A 19509-nucleotide genomic window follows, 5' to 3' on the forward strand; every position below is an offset into this window, starting at 1 on the left:
TTTGATCTAGGGGAGTAGCAGCATATCCATAATCTGCAGACCTTAAATACCAGAATTTTGGGTAACTTTTATGAGAGGCTGTTTTTAGCTGTTCTTACCCCACCATCTCCTCTCTGAGTACAGATTTGTTTATGCTTTTGGCGGTAGGCAGAAAAAGAGCATATCTGTTTGACATCCAAGGCAAACCAATGTTAACAGCATGTGTGCAAAGTGCTACAGATACTGCCACGTTTGGAGGAAGGGTAGCTGGGACGTCCCGTTGCTCCCAGGTCCACTCTGTCCTGAGCTCAGTCAGGTATGCTTTAAAAACACCTGCAGACAAAACAGCTGGAGCAGCATCGAAATGCCCCATGGCTTAAGCCAGGTGCTCAGCCAAAATGCAGCTGTTTATGGACCCACTTTGAGAACATAACCATGGAAATGACTCCAGGCACCTCCAGGACTGGGCAGCAACTGTGTTTAGAGTTTAGCATCTCAGACTTTCTGTGCTGTCATGCTATGGCCATTTGTTTGAATCTGGGCACATGAATCCTTTGGGGATCTAACTGTCCATCACGCTAGCAAGTCTTGCCCCGTGGAGAAGGGCTGAGAGAAAAACTGGGACCAGAGGGTCAGTGTTAGCTGGATCCCCTTCAGTGGGGAAAAGAAAGAGTCAAACCTTACTCTACCGCAAGATCCAGTGTGGGGCCAGGGAGTGAGACCCTGACCATGTGTTAAGGGGGAGGAGGAACATATCTCTCTGCTTCCAGTTTTCCACTGTGCATTAGTCCAATGTAGACTGTGTACGGGAATGGAAAAGGAAAATTCATACTTACCCTTCTGACCAGAGAATCCAAACAACAATTTATTAACCTATTCATTTTAAAAAATCTGAAATTTTAGGCTAGAAGCTGTTTTGCTGAGCAGGTTAATTTTACCAAGCCCTCACTATAAGAGTTCTGTAATGGCATGACTTTGGAAGCAAAGAAAAATGATAAAAGAGAGAAGAGGGAGCCAGAGGCGCGTGTGCCTGTTGGGTCATGCTAGCAGGGAAGCCAGTCACTCTGCCTTTGCTCAGCCTTCCCAGGGGATTTATGTAAATATCAATCCCATGTTCGTTTTTGCAATGCACAAAACAACCACACTTCTGTGATTAGGCTTGCAGCATCTATAGCCTTGTTCTGCTTCCCATGAGGCTGCTACAATGTAAAATGTGTGTCTCTCTCTCCTCCCACTGCTGTAAGACTATTTTATTTCAGCAGAAGTCACACATTCAGCTCCATTAAACATAATGGCATCAGACTGACATGAATGCTCTTTTTAGTTATCTAAGTGAGTGCTTTTGCCTTTGAGCAGCGAAAATCCTCTCTCTAAAAGCCTTCATTCTCCACATTGTGCCAATGGATGGCACCATTAGCTACCAATTCCAATGTAGCTGCACTTTGGGTGGGGGGTGGTTGCGCCCTGCTGATCCCTTTTTGGCATTCTTGTCTGCACCCCAGCTCCAGAGCTCTGCACCAGGATGTAAAATTTCCTCCAATGTTTAAGAAGGAGATCTACAAACTTGGTAAAATTACACAGAACAGAACTGTCTTTCTAGCACGTCACCTATTCTTCAAGCTGTTTATTCCTGTAAAAACAAAGCAACAAAAATTGACACCATAGCATGTTGTGAGAATTAACAGATGTTGCAGAGCAGCTGGGGACCTGGGGTGCAGGATGTTTACAGCATGGCTGTCCCAGTTCTGTAAGGCAGTTCAGTCCTTCCTAGATGTCTCAAATCCAAATGCTCTCCCCAGCTGGCATCACAGGCAGTAGTGGCACATATGCCTGCTAGGATGTACTTGTGCTAACTTCTCAGAGTGATTTCTAGAGGTATGAAAAAGACATAAGGTGGTTCACTGCAGTTAACCCCAAAGCGCTCTCACATCTCCCACGGACAGGCAGATGCATCGACATCTTGTACTACAAAATCCTGGGAGCGGCTCTCCTGTGGCATGCTCCTTCCTTCCTGCCTCACTCCACACTGCAGGCTTGGAGGTTGCTGCTAAGGGAATGAGTTATTCCTTCAGCCTGCACCTCTAGCTCCGAGTTTGCACCTTGGTGTTAGGACAGCAGCAGCTGCTGCTGCAAAGTCAGGGGTCAACAAAATATAAAAGCTCTTGTATTACCACAGTTGTGCTTTCCATCCTAATGAGAAGATGACAACCAGCCGCTGCAGGGAGAGAGGTGGCTGCCCTGACCCCAGCTGTGGGAAAAAGTGTGTTCCCTGGGAAGTTCAGGCTGATCCCTGTGGGGCTATCGTATGAAGCAGAAAGGCAACTGAGAGGTTGGGAGTGTCGGCACTGCCCTTGTTGTGCTTCATCATTGTCTTACAGTTTTCCTCTGGGTGGGCATTTGTATAGACACTTCTGCTCGTGACAGGCTCTCTGCCCTCTGCCCATGTGCCTTCTAGCACAGCCCCTGCCAAAAGACCAGCACTAGCTGCCTGGGTGACGGGTGCCCCTGTGGTTTGCTTGCAGTGCTGGGGAATGTGGGGGCTGATGCTCATCTGCCCATCATTTTGTCTTTCCACAGACCAGTTCCCTCCTGACAGACTTCAGATTCACTCCGTGCCACAGCTTAGACATGCTTCATGCACTCTAGATGAACCAATAGGAATAATGTATTGTTAAGTGCAACAAAGGTCCTCAGAGCATCTTTGACATTCATTTTAATTTTCCCTTTTTTGAAAAAGAACCACTGTAGTTTCCATTTGATCTCTTGGGCAGATTTAGAGCAGAGTGTAACATGTGGCCACTTGTGCCAGGAGCTTAGGCTTGGTAAAATATGATAAACTGGCAGGGTGCTAATTAGCAACACAGCCCTGTTCTCTCATTTGTGGACGTGGTTTCTGGCTGTGGCTTTGTGGGAGAAACCAAATCAAATGCAAGTAAACAATCTGGAATTTGCAATCAGAAGTGCTTGGGTAAGAAGCTGTTTGACGCTTCTAACCAGAGGCACAAAGATGGCAACAGGCACAGTAACAAAACCATCCATGCAATTTGCAGGGAGAAAACAGTCACTGAAATTCCTTGTCCCCAGGTGACAAAAGGAAGAATCTGTAGATTAAAACCCAAACTGAAGGGTAGATGAGCTGCCATCAGTTTCTAGATCAGATTGGCATGTTCACCCAATAAAGCCCCACTGCTGCAGGGACCTCAGGCTGTGGCGACTCTCTCTATATCTCCCGTGCCTTTTTGCCACGGCATGTTACACTCTTGTGGACTTTTGGTAGTGTGTACAAAAGAGGTTACACTTATCACAGGTTATGGGGAAATACTTCCAGGCTAGATCTATGTCATGGAGGGGATGTTCTGGAGAATGCAGTGGATTAAACGCCTATGTGGCTGCCTGGGATCATAGGGACTGGGTTTCATGACCCAAACAGCACCTTCCAGCTTTTTGAATTTGTTGGAATATCTTATGTGCTTGGTAGCTTTTTGATTCTGATGCACAACGTAAAGTTTTGCTTGACTCTAGAATTAAAATTCCTGAGGACAGAGGCAGCCGAGCCCTGGCCATGCCTGACTCAGGACAGACGGATGCTGTGGCTGCCAGCCCAGGAGACAGGAACATGGCTCTGCTCTGAGCAGACTCTGGCAACTTAAGGGAGCACATGCTTCACTTGCCAGTGCCAGCGGGGGAAAGGATTAGACTACTTCAGTCCATTCTCCTCCCCCTCATAAGCCTGCATGGTATGGGCAGGTGTTGTTTTCCCTCATTCTCCTGTGCTAGTATAAGCTTTTTGTAGGAAACCAAACCATCGAGCACATTCTGCGACCACACTTCTTTGTCTCCTGTCCCTCAAGTTGCCTTCTGCACTTCAGAAACAGCATGCAAACCTGAGACCTCTTGAGGCAGGGTTTGGTCATTCCTGGGCATCACTTCACTAAAGAGGTGCTACCTGAACACGGATCTCTTGTAGCCTTCCTAAAACAAAGTTGTTAATGGAACAAAAAGGCTTCTTCATTGCATAGTGCTATGCTTTCTGTGGCTAGGAATGAGCTTTTATTCCTCATGGAGCACAGAAGAATAGATGCGAATGTCTTTGTGGTAGCAGTATATGCTCATTTCAACATTTTCCTGTATGCAAACCAGCCTCTACATTACAATGCACTAAAAGCTAAGAAAAACCCACTCATGCAAGATGCCTTAATGAAGCTATGCCAGATCAGGTCAGGTCAAAGGTCTAGTCATGCTTCCAACAGCAGTCGGTAGCAGAAGTCCAGGGGACTTCATGCAACAGTACCTCCATACAGCCTTTCAGCCTCCAGGGCTTTTTCTACTTAAGGATTTCCCACACAGATTGTGAGGGAACAGAAACCACAAAGAGACACCCCATGTCCCTATAATTTCAAAAAGGAGCAAAGAAAAGGAGTCCAACAGTGTAACTTAGAGGGAAAGTGAGCAGTGGAAAGGAGAGAGTCAGGTGATATCTGCTGGCTTGCAGATCGGCAGCAGTCCTGCAAATCCTCCCATAGTTCCCAAACATTTTGTCATCCTGCAGTCAGGAGAAATACCGGTATTGATGCTAAATGAATCCAGTTTCGAAGCTAACTTGGTATTTTCCTTCTCTGAAGAGGCTGCTAATGAAGGTACTCACTGTGCTGGCGTTTGCCAGGCAGCACCAGGTTGGTTGCAGTGAAAGCAGGGCTGTGTGCCAGAAAGGAGTATCTAGCACCTTGTAAGATGGGGTCACCAGTGTTTGCATGCACCTGCACTCCCAGCTGCAGAGAAGAGTGTAGCCAATCCAGGCAAGTAAATTAATGAGCTTTGCTTAACAAACTGCCCCAAGTGAACTCCTGAAGCAATTTACATGTTAGGTATATAACAGTAAGGATGTAAAAATTCAGACTAGCTCTTTATAAGGGATAAAATAGCAGGGGATTTGTAACGAAGAGGAAATATGACTTGGTAATTAGATAGGTAATGAATAACTGAGCTAAAGGCAGAGTTCAGAGAATGAACTGAAACATGCTTTCAGGAGGATTTTTCTATTAAGGCTAATTGCAACAATAGCTGTTCAGTAACATAATCCTCAAGCAGCATAAAATGCTTCTGGTCCCATGCACCTAAGCTTAACTAAAAGAATTTACAGGCCTGTAATAGACTTCCACTTTTTTAGTGAAAAAACTTCCAATATTTGTATTAGTGCTGCTCCTGGACTTTCATCTGAGCTCTTAGCTCTGGCTACTGCTTACTGCAGGCAGACTCTTACAGTCAGCCCTGGTGTAAACTTACTTTCAGCAAGTTGAATTAGCCTAATGACTAAAACTAGTTCAGGTCCTGAGTGTTGCATTCATGCTCAGACAGTGGTGGTTTATTTTCAATTAGCTGTGTAGACAAAGGACTTGAGAGCTTCTCTGCAGTGCCAGAGATAACACGGAGGTGGCCGGAAAGGCAACAAACAGCTTACATGTTCCAAACAGGTATTGTGTTTAAATACAAAAAAGATGTTAATCTGACACTTTCCATGATCTCACAGTGAGTTGCTACAATAATCAGTTGCAACAAGCCACGTGGGAGGAAAGTCTCATCTCTTTTTCTCAACAGTGCACCCATTGAAAAGTAAATCAATGAGCTAGTGCCTTGGTGAGGCAAATGGCCCAACTGCATATATGTCTATCATTGAACAGCATGTGCAGGGAGTTTCCTGACACACCATAGGTGATATGGTGCATGTTTCCATTCCTCCTTACTGCTTGTCTGTTCTGGAGGGCTGGGAGCACAAGGGTGGCAGTCAGTGATTTTCCCTCTGGGCCGGTCGCTACAAGTTACCAGGTGGCTGCTGGGTCTGGATGCTTTCAGTAGCTGGTTGTTCCTCAGCAGCCATTCTGGGAAGTGAGTTGTCTATGCCCAGTTCCTCTCAGGCTGATGCTCTTACCTCAGGGTATTTTGCAGCTGGGATGCCTGGCCACCACATGAGCTGAGGGGAAAGGATGAAGAGAGATAGGGTCATGAAAACCGAACTCTTCTGCCTGTTTGGAAGTGTATCCCTCCCCCCAGGTCACACAAGTAGGGATGAGATCCAGGCTGTCTTTGGCACGTATAGAAATCCTCAGTCACCAGGTTGTCAGCAAGTATCTTCAGCCATGATGCATGGGGAATGGAAAGGAGAAGGAAAAAAGAAGCCTTCCTAGTCCTTCTGACCCCTTGGCCACTCACACTTCTGTGTGACACTGTCTTTCAGCTGCCAGCAGTGAGTGCAGGAGCTCTCCAGTAGCCCCGAGCCTCTGGGAAGCCTGGCTAGGCTGGCTCCAGAGGACGTGTAGTGTTGTCAGGATATCTCACCCCAGAACTGAAACTCTCAGGATTGTTTTCCTCCCTTGCATCTCTTACCATGGGAGGAATAGAATTGTTTTCAAACTTAGGACATTAATGTGAGTAAAAGGTTAAGGGCTCCCCCAGCAATTTTTGCCTCCTCCAAGGAGTCTGACAGCACAGACAGGGATGTCATATTCCTGCTGGTTTTGTTTTAATTGAGGACATGTCAGACCTCTACCTGCCCAACACTCCTTTTTTATTTGGAGTGTATGTAAACAGTGATTTTCCAATGTTCCTACCACAAGCTAATGATGAAAAAGAAATGATGGTCCCATTTTTTTCTATGCACTGTTACACATCTCCTCCAGACTCTCACTTTCCTCTTCTGGAAATACCTTCTCTGCAATAGGTGACAGGAATCAGCTGAAATCCCTTTGCAGTTCAGCCAGCAGCCAGGCAGCACACCCCCATAAAGCTCTGCTCCCCCGCCTGTCCTTTCATCACTTCAGCTATTGTTGCCCTCTGTCTAGCCAACCAGTTCTTACTGTTTTATCATTGCCTTGCAAGGTCCCCACTTTGCTCCTGAAGCGATCAGCAATAATCATGGTTTTTGTCAGCACCATTGATTTTATTGGTGTATTGAGGATATTGAACACTTTCCTTGGAACTCCCAGCCCCTGCGTTACTGTGATCCAGGAGTATCTCAGCTTTCTTTTATTAAAGAAAGTACTCTCTCATGGTCACAAAGAAAAGCTTGAACAGAAGGTTCTGGTGCACTCTGTAAGGTCATAAAGCTGAGGGCAGAGGGACCGTTAAAATGTGTTTCTAAAAATCATGAAAAAGATTGTGATTCTCATTTCGGTGTTTACAGCATGGCTTTGGGATTTGGGGTTGTCAGTGCTGTGAATGTTACACACAAGCACTACAGCCAGCAGTTGTTAGCATGGGGTTGGATTGTCAGCAGCCTCCACAGAAAAATAATCAGGAGGAGACGGCAGAAAACTCTGGGAAGAGCCTCTTACAAGGGATTTAGCTTCCTTGAGGGGGAGAGTGTTTGGACTCTGCAAACCAGCAGGAACAGAAGGTACCCAGTGCTATGAACATGCAGACTCTCAAGCAAATGGTGCTGGCTGCCTCCCCAGGGGCTGCGCTGCCTTCAGCCAAAACCTTTGCCTGCTCGGCATGGACATTGGTGACTTCTGACGCTGCAATTCAAACCTGGCTGCTTCCCTGAGCAGGCCATACACCAGCCTCCCACTGCTTGTCCAGACCCGCGTGAGTTGCCCTGCTCTAAATTCAGATGAGATACCTCACCTAGCAGTGATCCAGCTCTCCTACCTTCCCTGCCATGTCTGGATCACTCATCAAACCTGGCTCCCATTCCACACTGTGTGAGTAGTCTATAGAACAAACTGACGGGAACATCAGACATTGACCTATTCAGAGGAAGAAAAATAGATGAAATTATAGTTTTCTTGGAACTGCTATTTCAGGATGTCTTGTGGCCTTTTTGTTTGACAAGCTTAATAAAGAATGTTTATGTCGTACAGGAAATCTGGTTAGTCTCCATGAGAGGACTTCTCAATTGTTAATCTCATTTCTGCCAGAGACTAAAATCTGGCTACCATGATTATTGTCAGCCTGTTGATCTAATATTCATAATCATATCCGTAATTACATAGCCAATCACTTTTTAACTGGCAAAAGGATCTCTGAAAAATACATCTGGTTGGAGTAGTAAATCCAGCTGCTCTAGAGATTCCTGCTTCTAGTTTGTCTTGCTTATGATATTGAAAAATTTGCAGACTTTCAATGAAGTCCACACAAGCCATAATTGTCAGTGCTGCCATTCACTGTACAAATGCATCATTTGTGTACCATTTATTTTGATACCATTCATCCTGTTGTGATACAACCAATAACCCAGTCATGAGGTGAAACACAGATCAGCTGCTCCAAATACCTTGGGGAGACACAGGTTGCAGTTAGTTAATAAAAAGAGAGACAGTCTCCTTACAAGGCAATGAGTCATATTAGATTCTTTTTAAATTTCCTTGTATTTTAAAGACAGCATACTAATAGTTTGGGATCTAGCATAAGTGAAAAAGACCATGGCTATACAGGCTACAGATTTCTCTGGCTAAAGAACAGATATTTAATATTAAGAGTTTTACCTAGGTATCATAATTACTTACAATAAAGTGTCTGCTTCTCCTCTGCCTGGGTATGGTTCATACTAGTACAGGGCAGTTTGCAGTTACTATAGAGGTAAAGGCTATAAATCTAGATCTTCAAATGGGTAAATGCCAAGCTGGGCTTCAGACACCCACCAAAATCCTCTGGAATCACATGACTGTGAATTTTTTCTCATCACTTCTTGGAAATCATGACCTTGACTTGGGTGTGTGGGCTCCCCTGGGAAATGCATAGAAAAAGTCAGGACTTCCAGAACAAGATTCACAGGTGGTGTGCTGTGTTTAAGACATGCTGTCTACTATCTGCTATAGAAGTGTGGCATCTTTAAAGAATAGACCAGGATAAAAAATGGAGTTTTCACTCTCCGTGATCACAGCTGATTCCTGAGACTTACTGGCTTTCTGGGAACACAGCATTGCTGTCTAGGTTTCAGAGGAGTGCCCTGCTTCTCTGTTTTGAAATCAGTTTGTAGATAATATGGTTTGCATTTACCCAAGCCCTGGCACAGGGATTTCGCCTTTGTTGGGATGCCCACTTCCAAGGACTCGGGTGTTGCTCCAGAGGAATGATGCTTATGTTAGGAAAAAAAGGCAAATAGTGTCTCATTATCAAGAAAATGTAATGAAGAGACAAATGAATGTTATTTGTCACCCATATTGTAGAGAAGAAAACCATTTCATCTCCATGCAAAGTCCCACGTTCAGAGCAGGGTGGAGGTGGAGTAACAGTGGAAATCAAAAACAATGGGAGAGGGGTCTTGTCTAGCTTCTAGGGAAACAGTGATAGTTCCCATTTAATTGCTGTAACACCAACTTGGAAGTGCTTCTAATTTACAAAGTAGTAACTGTGCTCCAGCCTGAAAAGCCAAAAGCCTGGTTTTTTTTGGAAAATGCTCTGAAGTCCTTACTAATATTCTGAAACTTCAAAGCTTAAATTTGACAGAAGAATGAAGTATGAAACAAGCTGACAGTGCTGCCAAGGAACAAATAGCAAATTTGGTAGGTTTCCCTTGACTGTTTTCTGTAACGTTTTTTGTAACCCTGCCCCACAGAAGCCAGCAAGGCTCTTCCCCCCGCAGAGCTGCTGCATGGCCATGGCCAACTCCAGCTGGGCAAGGACTCTTCCGTCTGGCCACAGCCCCACACTTGTGGGCCCAGCAGGCTGGCTGCAAGATAGGAGGATGGAGGGAGAGTGCCTTGAGAGGAACTTAGGAGTTTTGTGTAAAGAAAATAACACCACCCCTTGAAAGCTCCATTTTTGACAATTCTTCCTTTGTGCCCTTTTGCATCACATGAGAACCTGAAGTGATGTTTGGAGAGCTGGAGCTGAGGGACCACACAGGCAACATGAGGAGAGATTTGCGTGTTCAGAAGGCACTTCCCGAGAAAACTCCACAGTCATTACATAAATAGCTGTACTCAGGGTCATTAATAATTGTTTACAGAGCCATAGGCAATACAGTTGCCCAGAATAACTGTAATATAGTACCAACAAATGGTTTCCAACAACCACCTAAATGCAGAAGAGGGGGGAGAACTCCAGGACTGTGTAACACAAACCGTGCAGTGTTCCCAGCTGTTGGAGGCTGAACTGAATTTATTTTGTTGCAACAGTGCTGTATTCAGTCTCAATTAAACGTGCTGAAGAGAGCCATTTTCAAATGTTATTCATACTGTGTGACCAATTCTTCATTTACAAAAGGAGCATCCTGAGCTAAAAAGACCACGAAGTGAGTAATTCTTGTTGATGGGGAAGTCCCAAGAAAGCAGGCTTTGGCAGAAGGAAACGACGTGCCACATACTGCTGGGAAGCAGAAAGTCCCTACACTGTACCCGGAGCCACTCGTGGCCAGGGTGAGACATTGCCAATGGTGTGTGCCCAAACATTTGGCTCATTGTCCACTTAAATGTCTTTAGGATCTAGATTTCCAATGCTCTGTTTAGAAGAATACTCAAGGCTTATCTCTAGGCAGCTTTTTTTGTGCAGTTAAGATTATGTTCTGCTTCTTTCTGATTTACATACTACCTCTCCCTTCTTAGTGTCTTCACTAAGTGAAGATATTCTTCAAGTGTCTACAAACTATTATTTTGTGCTTCTCAAACCTTGCCATGTGTATACCCAGACATACATTTCAATACTGCTTAGTTGGTTTGGGGTTTTTCCTATTTATTACTGGTTTTGCAATATTACATATTTCCTCCTTGGTTATTTGTATTCTCACATCGCATTCTGTCATTGTTTAGTCTCTCACTTTATCATGAATCTAGGATAGAGCTAAACTGGCCTATATTTTTTAAGTGTCTCGCTTATTTTTCTCTGCAGCTGTGACCTTTCTGTGTAGGGAGACAGTTTACTTAGATTGTATGACCACTCAGTAAGAGCAACAGCAAACAATAAATGAGCAACAATGGGGAAAAACATGATAACCTAGAGCAAAAAGTGCATCTCTTCATGAAGACAAAAACACACATACACATGAAGATCTCTGCTTGCAATCTCTATTTGAGAATCACTGAAATGAGAATGAGATTCTAAAAATGTTAAACTGGTTAATGAATTTTACTTCTAACCAGACCTCCAGGAAATTCATTAGAAACAACTTAAATCTGACACTCAACACCAGACAGTTTTTGAAATTGCAAATGCTTTTCTACTCTGAACCCTGGCGATATGTGGAAAACACCATGTTATCTCTAAAGCTGATCACGGGAATCACAGGTGGATGGAGCACATACACCCACAAAGACAGATATTGATAAAAGTACAATCAGTCATGCGAAGACATTAATTTATCTAAATTAAATTATACTCTTAGATCCAAAGATAGATATAGTCCTGTATAATTATTGCCAATGGTGCATTGTGTTTAATATACCATTTTAGCTGGAATTCTTTTAGTTTTGCAAAGGACCATTGTTTCTCTGAGTGGGCATCTGCCTTTTTCATTCTCAGGCTGGGGAGTTTTGGTTTACCATGAGCTAAAGAGTTCTCCTTTTAAGAGCTGACAGCAGAATATGTTGACATTGTTGTAACTACTATTCCTGTTTCATATTTAATTAACTGGAACACTTCCATGAGGTTCCTGAAGCCACGGTTGTGCCATGATGCAATCACATTTCATGTATAAATATGTGTGGGCTGGATCATTATTTGGTTGTGAGACCTGCCAGCAATATACTGCTGCTGCAGAAAGTTGTCTTTAGGTGTTAAGAGCGATGAAAGCAGGATGATGGACTAGAGAATTTTGCATCTTGCTGTTGATTCACGTGTAGCCTGTGTCAGAGGGGTCACTTCAGACTCAGCTTGGGGGTACTCTCATAGGTTACATCAATTTTTTCTGCAGATTGAGAAACATATTCTGCAAAAACTAAAGTCTCTTCTACCTCTAACGTGTATAATTCTATATATCTTTGGTTGAAGCTTTTCTCTTGTGTCAGAGGGGATACAGACAGATCCTACCAAATGATCACAGCACAGACAGTTGCAGGCTTCGCACTGATGCGGTGTAATACTTTTGACATGAAGAACTGTGCACATCAGCCTGTCGCCAAAGCATTACAACCTCTTCATGTTGGCATTCAAGAAATCACTAATACAACAGGTGATTTTACATGTTTCAAATGCAGTTAAGAGTAAACAGCATAGTTTCTAAAACAGATTATAAAAGAGGTGACATCCAAAATGTCATAGTATGACCCCAGTGCAGTTTGATGTCATTGAAAAACAGTATAATCCTACAAATCAAACTCATATGCTCTCTAAACACTTCACACTAGAATATGAAGTATATTATCCTGATAGATATAACATTTGAGTAATACAGTATGAAGGAAACTGCTGTGAATGAAAAAGAAGGAAACTGAAGTAGAGAGCTATTTTTACAGCAGGGAATATGGGCAATTTCACTAACTGTAAACCTATATCCGAAAACCTTTGCCAAGGCTGACTTTATATGGGATTGGGGGAGAAAGAATCTGTACCAGGCAGGGACGAAGTTTTTTCAACAGACTTCTTTGGAGAAGATAAAATACAGCTTCAGAGCCACGGCACCTGCATGGCTCCTGTGCTTTTCCAGAGGAGACTGGAATCTCCAAATACTCCTGAATTCATCACCCTGCCCATTATTAGAAAATCCCATACGAAGCAATACCCAAAGCAATCAGGAATTCATGCATTTCTCATTTCTCACTTCGCGTGCCAGTACCACACTCATTCCACTGAATTCAGGGCCTTCTCCAGCTATTTTGGATAGAAAAGATTTCTGCACAGCCTCTATAATAAGTGCTGACACTTCCACAATGGGGTTTTGGTTCTTATTTTCAAAGTTACCTTTCAATAAGAGTATCTTTTGTGTGAATGAGCAAAGTAGAACTAGAAAAAACAGTCCCTCAGCAGCTGAAGAAATCATCTGTAGAAAATGCTGCTTGCCAGTGAGGATGACTGATTTCACTAACTCAACAGATTCAATTTGCATTATTAACAGTAAACACAATTACATAGGTATATCAACCATACCTCCAGATAGCACTGCAATTACAGGCTGATTGAACAGACTATGCATCATGAAACCGAAGCCACAATTACTCAATAGAGGACGTGAACATGGTGAGATGCTTGTGCAGTATTAGATTACAGTGCTGCAGGAAATGACAGAGAGGAGTGATTACATTATAGCCAACAGATTAATGCAGAACCAGTACATATCTTCATCTCAATTCCAGTGGCAAGGTGGTGAGCTAGTGACTCCTAGGTTACGAGGGACATTAAGATTTTTCTGCTTGTTTTTCTGATGTCTCAGACAATGACTTCCCATTCTCCTACACTGATGATAGCTCTCTCCCTTCTCTCTACTTTCTGCTTCCCTTTAATACTCCGGTGCATTCAGTCCACTTACGCTATTCATTGTTAGATTCAGCCTTTCTTTCCATCCGCTTCAGTGGGCTTCAGGACTGTTCCTAAGTGCTTTCTGACTTCAAGTCCCTCCTCAAAACTACTGTCGTTAACGAACCCTTCGCTGGTGTATCTGCGCTGACGTGCTTTGCCCTCTGGCCTCCCTCCTGCTCCGCACTGCGAGGAGAAGCCCCGTGGAGCAGGCACAATGCCTTTCTTGGGTTTTGCAAACCATGAGCACTTGCAGCATTAGATAAGTAATTATAACAACTCTGCCCTTTCATGAGGAAAAACATACAAATCATTAGCAGTTAATAATTCAATGAAGTGCACAGACTTGGCAAACATCTATTACTGTCTCAGGATTTCAGACTCACAGCCTAAGGAGTACTCAGTATAATATTTAGAAAGCATTCATATGTGTCTTTAGAAATATTACTTTCTGCAGAATGAAGGGAAAAGCCTATTTCATGTTTTCCTCTTTCCATGAAAATTATTTCGGTGTCTCTTCATCAATTGACCGAGTCCTGCAAAGTGGCTCTGGAACAAACTCGATTTATGTGAATGTTGATGTAATTAATGATGAAGCATTCAGTTTGTTAAAACCATCCTAGACTATTAGTATATCAATGGGTCGACTCTGAGGAGCGCTGGGTGATGGCATCTTTTCAACATCAGCAACTATTGATTGGCCAGGTGAAGAACTCTGTATTCCATTTAGATGATATCTCCGTATTTCATCACTTCTCTTTTCCTCTTTTCCCCAAATTTAGTAATTTTCTCATCAGGCAGTCTTTTGTATCAGCTTTCATGAAGCTACCAAAAGCCCTACAAAATATAGACTGGCTAACATGTTAGACCTTACGAACAAAACAACTGATTATTACATTTGCCTGCCACGCAACAAAAAGTCACCATAGCAACATCGTTCTTCGCTCACTGCTGAAGTACTACAGGAACTTTTCCTACAGAAATATGAGAACTAATAAGCCACACTACCTAGTATTTTGCCAACCACTGTTTCAAAAACAGGGAGAAAGGCTTTTCTTCTTACACTCACTTTCAGCTGGGTTTAGGATGCCACTTTGCTCTTGTGCTGCTTTCACTCATTGGAACCCTTTGGGCCAAACTTTGCCATTGCTTATGGGAATGTATTTGCCACCAGGTGAATGAGGTGAATCTGATACTGCTTACACTAAGGGAGACGGAATTTCACTTCAGCTGTTGGATGATAAGACTGAGACAGCCTCCTTCACCTACCTGCCTGCCTACAAGACTGCTTTGAGACTTCCAGATGAGACCATATGAAGACACAGTATATTACAAGCATAACTTTTAATATAATGACTTGTTCTGCAGTATTCTGAACACATGTATGAGTCGGTCTTCAAGGTGTCAGACTTTGCTACAGCACTGAAAGATTCCCAAGAATTTTATTATCAAAATTTTTGAAAGCGTCCATTCACTTTGGATGTTTTGAATTCTGCTTGTCCAGTTCCAAATAATTCCTGCTCCAAGAAGTCTGCTTTTCAGTGGTACTCAGACTTCACAACACCAACACATATCAGTGGGAGCTATTGTGCAGAGGAATACTTGAAGTATTTCTTGAAGTATACAAGTACTTGAAGATAAAGTGATGCAGATGAGTCAGTAGATGGAAACTCAGGTGAGCTATCCAAATGAATAGATGCTGCAGAAAAATAGGTTTAAACATATCAGTTGTGGCACTAATCAACCTCCAATACAGCCAGCAGGGAAATGGGATGGGACAGGTATTTTACAACATGCCAGCACACTTCAACTCCTAGAACAGAAAGGGGAAGTAAAAATTATGGCATCCTGTTTACACTGTAGTTAAGTACAGTGTAATCAACCCAGCTCCTGAGAGTGAACATTTGCTGTACTGCGCAGCTGTCCCCTTAATAATTATTAAGCTAAAGAAGAAATATATTTATATTTCCTTATGATTCTTGCTATTCAGCAGTTGATCATTTTTCCTTATTTCCTGATCCCCCTCTCTCAAATATACACATATAAGTGGAATACCTTCTTCCAACTGTAACGATACGTTGGAATGAATTGTGCCCTTTGCAGATAGAAATTCCTCTACTCCATTCAACTTGGCATCATTTGCCCTTCAAATAAATCTTTGATATATTAAATTTGGTCTTTTTGGCTACAAGACCAAAACCAGCTTTGCTCAGCTTTATTTAAAGTTGTTGTTGATCTGGAGAATTAACAATCTAGTCACTTCCTCCCAAAGCTAATTAGGAATATCTGGTTAGACATTTTTCTTTGGAAAGTGTTTCCCCCCCAAAAAAAGTAAGACTACAGAAAGGGTTTGTTACAATTAACTTCTTTACTCCAGAAAAGCTTGGGGAAAAACTTCAACATTATCAACCCATTCTACTTGCTTTTTTAAATAAAAAGTGTTTTGTTAATGCCTTTCTGTTTATAAATTTTAGCTAACTTATATTCAAAAAGTTAAAAATAAACATGTCAAAATGAAATAAATGCTTAAGAATTTTTCTAAATTTTCATTGTACTTTTCTAACTTATTCTTTATCATCGCTTTTATTCGAAGCAAGAAATAATCGGAAGCTTCTCATACTTCAAAAATGTAAGTCACTTGGAAATTTAAATTAACTAGATCCTTAGACTTCATGACAAGAAATAGATTTCCTCTGACTAATAAAAAGTGGGTTTTTTAAAAGTGATTTAAAACTTCTTAGTGAAGAGGAATTTTTGAATAGCTAGTAACCTTTTAATCTGAAAGAATGAGACAGATTAAAGCCACTATCAGGTAATTTTGGTAGCACAAAGAAATTTTTTGAATTATAAATGCAAAGACTGGCAAATGCGAGTTTTGTGGTGACAGCGGAAATAATTTTCATGGGTTAGAAACCCTCACCCAGGAAGTTTTTGTGTAGGTGTGCCTGTCTTGCCAGCTCAGGTTAGGAGGGAGGAAAGCTCAGTCTGGCAACTACTGTAATACACTGTGTCGTAACCAGCAGTGGTTCAGGACTAAAAAACAACCTGTAGGTGCAAGGGGCAATCCCAAGCTCTTAGAGAAAAGCCAGCAGATAACAGGGAACGTGGCGGTAGCTGCTGCAGGTTAGTACACTGCAGCGTGTGAGTTACTCCGGCTGCCAACAGCACCTCAGCCCACCCCACGTCGAAGCTCTGCATTTAGGGAATTTTCCACTCACCTCCGCAGCCCTGCAGCCTCCCAGAGACCTGCGTATACCGGCCCGATGGCAGTGTGGTCCAAAGTGTATGGCCAAGAAAACCAAAGAAATGGCAGCACTATTTTGTTTTTACACAATCTGTTTAGATGGCCGGTGAAGTTACACAGACAGGCTGTTAAGTAATCTTTCATGACCTTAACCCTCTTTGGTGGAGGGTTAAGATTTGTGTGTTCAGTAAGATATCGCCTTTCCATGAGGACTAAAAAACCTTAATTCTCTCTTCACGGAAAATCTTCTAGTATACTCCAAGTTTAAATAATAAGCCTCTAAGCTGGTTATTGCAGAAATTAAGTGCATAAAATCTTATCAGCTGCTTTTAAAGAGTGCTCCCAGTAACCTTTCCTATCTGACCTTCTTCTAAACAAAACTTTAGTAATCAAGTCTATATGTAATGCTGTCGAGACATTTAACTTTGCTTGAATGTGGTTGCAGTCAAGAAATAAAATTTCACAACAGAAAACTAAGCATAAGAATGTTTAGGAACACGATAAATGCCAACTCAGGTTGCGTGAACGGAGAACTTCATATCCAAGAACATGAAGTTCGCCCAGATTATTCCTAACCATGCAGAGAAAATGTGGTTTTCTAATTCTTCAGGAAGTCGGACTGTAAGGATTTCTCCTCTATTTTAGCATCTCCTTTCCAATGCACAGTAGAATCTATCCGCTTTGGCATTTGCTTCAATTTGGGCAGGTAAACAGTCTCACTGGAGTCTTCGGTACCACTGGTGGGAACACGCGTTAATGTTTTAGAGGGATAAGCCCATAGTTGCAGTCCTAATCCTCCATTCTGTTACAGCCACTTGGTGCTAATTCACTACCATAAAGCCGCACTAAAGCTGGGGATCCATCTCGGGGCTCTCCACTGAAACGAGGAATCGGCGAGTTGCCTTCAGTTGCCGTGTACTCTTTCCTCTTGAGAAATCACATGGCGATTATGTGCGGGGAAAGAAAGGCAGGGCAAGAGGTCTTTGTGCCTTGGGGATGCAGCAGAGTCACTGCAGATTAGAGGAGGCTGAAAGCTGCTCTCATCCACACTGGGAGCAAGGCAGTTACAGAACATCCCAGGGATCAGGAAGGCATAAGCACCACCCACCGTTCACCGTTTAGAAACACAACACAATGTCAAGGAAGGTCACAGAAGTTATGACTAATGATTTAAATTGTGAAACATCAGGTGAATCTTTTCTAAGGGAATGCTGTCTTTGTATATACCCAATAATTCAAATCAAATGGGTTTTAGCTAAGAGCCATTGATGTAGTTAGGGCTGAAGCTAACAGGCTTCCACTCCTTTTTGAAATGAACTGGTGCAAACGTACAATACAGACTTCAGGAAAAGAATGGAGGTGAAGGTGACATTCCTATTTTTAAAATCATCGTATTTGAGTCTTGGTGATGGGAGAAGGAGGAAGCAATCATGCTGTCTGACATAAGGCACTTATTTGAGCAGCTTAGTTAAAAAAACCCATGTCCCTAGTTCCCTGGATGGGCAATGTAAAGTAAAAGACTATTCCAGAAGGTGATGAGCCTTGTTCTGAATTGGGGGAGAAAATTCTCTTTAGTTGATTCTGTGGGGAGCCTACAAGGGGTAAGTACCCTACTAATAACTACCCTTCACATAGTTACATGCCAGTTAGTAGGTGGTGGGAATACCTTCCATTGCTAAAATGTTTGAACAACTTGTAAGCGGCACAGAAACTTAATGGTTAATTGGGTACTTAGACACATCCACGCTAAAAAAAAAAATCTTCTCCAAACGGGCCTGAATAACCTGCAGTTTTATTCCTTTATTGAAGGGGACGTAAGTTCATAACCCGCTTATGAAAAGAGGGAGTCCAAATTGCAACTTTTGAAAATGTAACCCACTATATGTAGCTACAATAGCAAGATTAATATTTTTCTTATCTGTAGGTTTGTTTATTTAAATTTATGGAAACATAAAAAGCTCTAGGCGCCTAGGCATATATTAAGAAAGGCAAATTAACATCAACAACACGAGCAATCCTAGTAATTTCCTCTATGTGCAAAGGGAAAATAAACCTCTTTGCTATGTACTAATCCCAACCCCAGTATTCCTCCAGCCCTCTTCCTCCTCAAAAGCCTGGGAACAGAGACGGGGCCTCTACAATATGCCTAAAAGATCAGCAGTAAGCTTACTTCAGAATAAAGGAGAGAGAGTAGAAAACACTAAGAAAAACAAAGCACAAAAAACCCCACCCTCCCTGAACAACTCTTAATATTTTCTGATACGAAGAGAAGCTTTTTGACGCCCCCAAGGCTATGTTCATCTTTACCAAACAAGGACTGTGTGTTCTTTCCTGTTACCCCTGCTCGCTCGCTCTTTTGGTTTTTTTGTAGTGAGGGTAACACAAAAAGTCAGAGGCGTTTGGATCATTAAACATATTTATTGTTTAAACTCCCTAATTTGACATTATCCGTACTCTGCAACCAAACCAAAAATCGGGATGTGGAAAGTTACAGGTTACAGAACCGCATTTCTATAGCGCTTACAGTTAGCCAGCATTACTAACCCCAAGAATTGAAAGCCATTAACCAGATCACGCCAGGTCAGGAAGTTGGTTCAAAACCAACAGCATTTCTCTTCTGAGATTCGTGTTTTCTGCCACAGCTGTTCCACAGCATGTATTTAAGCGAATGAGCTGAGAGACAATCTTGACAATATCCTTTTACTGTTGCTCCCATATATAATTTCCTAATTTTCATAAAGGCTACAAAACCAGATACGCTGTCACAGGTGTGCCTTGTGAGCTCACAAACGCAAAGCTGAGCTTTTAGATTCACCCTACACACCCCTACCATTTTGGTCAGCTTATGAAATAATTCTCCCTTCAAATGACTGCAAAGCTACAAGCCACTAAATGTCATTCCT

This window comes from Aptenodytes patagonicus, chromosome 7, assembly GCF_965638725.1.
Source record: "Aptenodytes patagonicus chromosome 7, bAptPat1.pri.cur, whole genome shotgun sequence".
Classification (NCBI taxonomy): domain Eukaryota; kingdom Metazoa; phylum Chordata; class Aves; order Sphenisciformes; family Spheniscidae; genus Aptenodytes; species Aptenodytes patagonicus.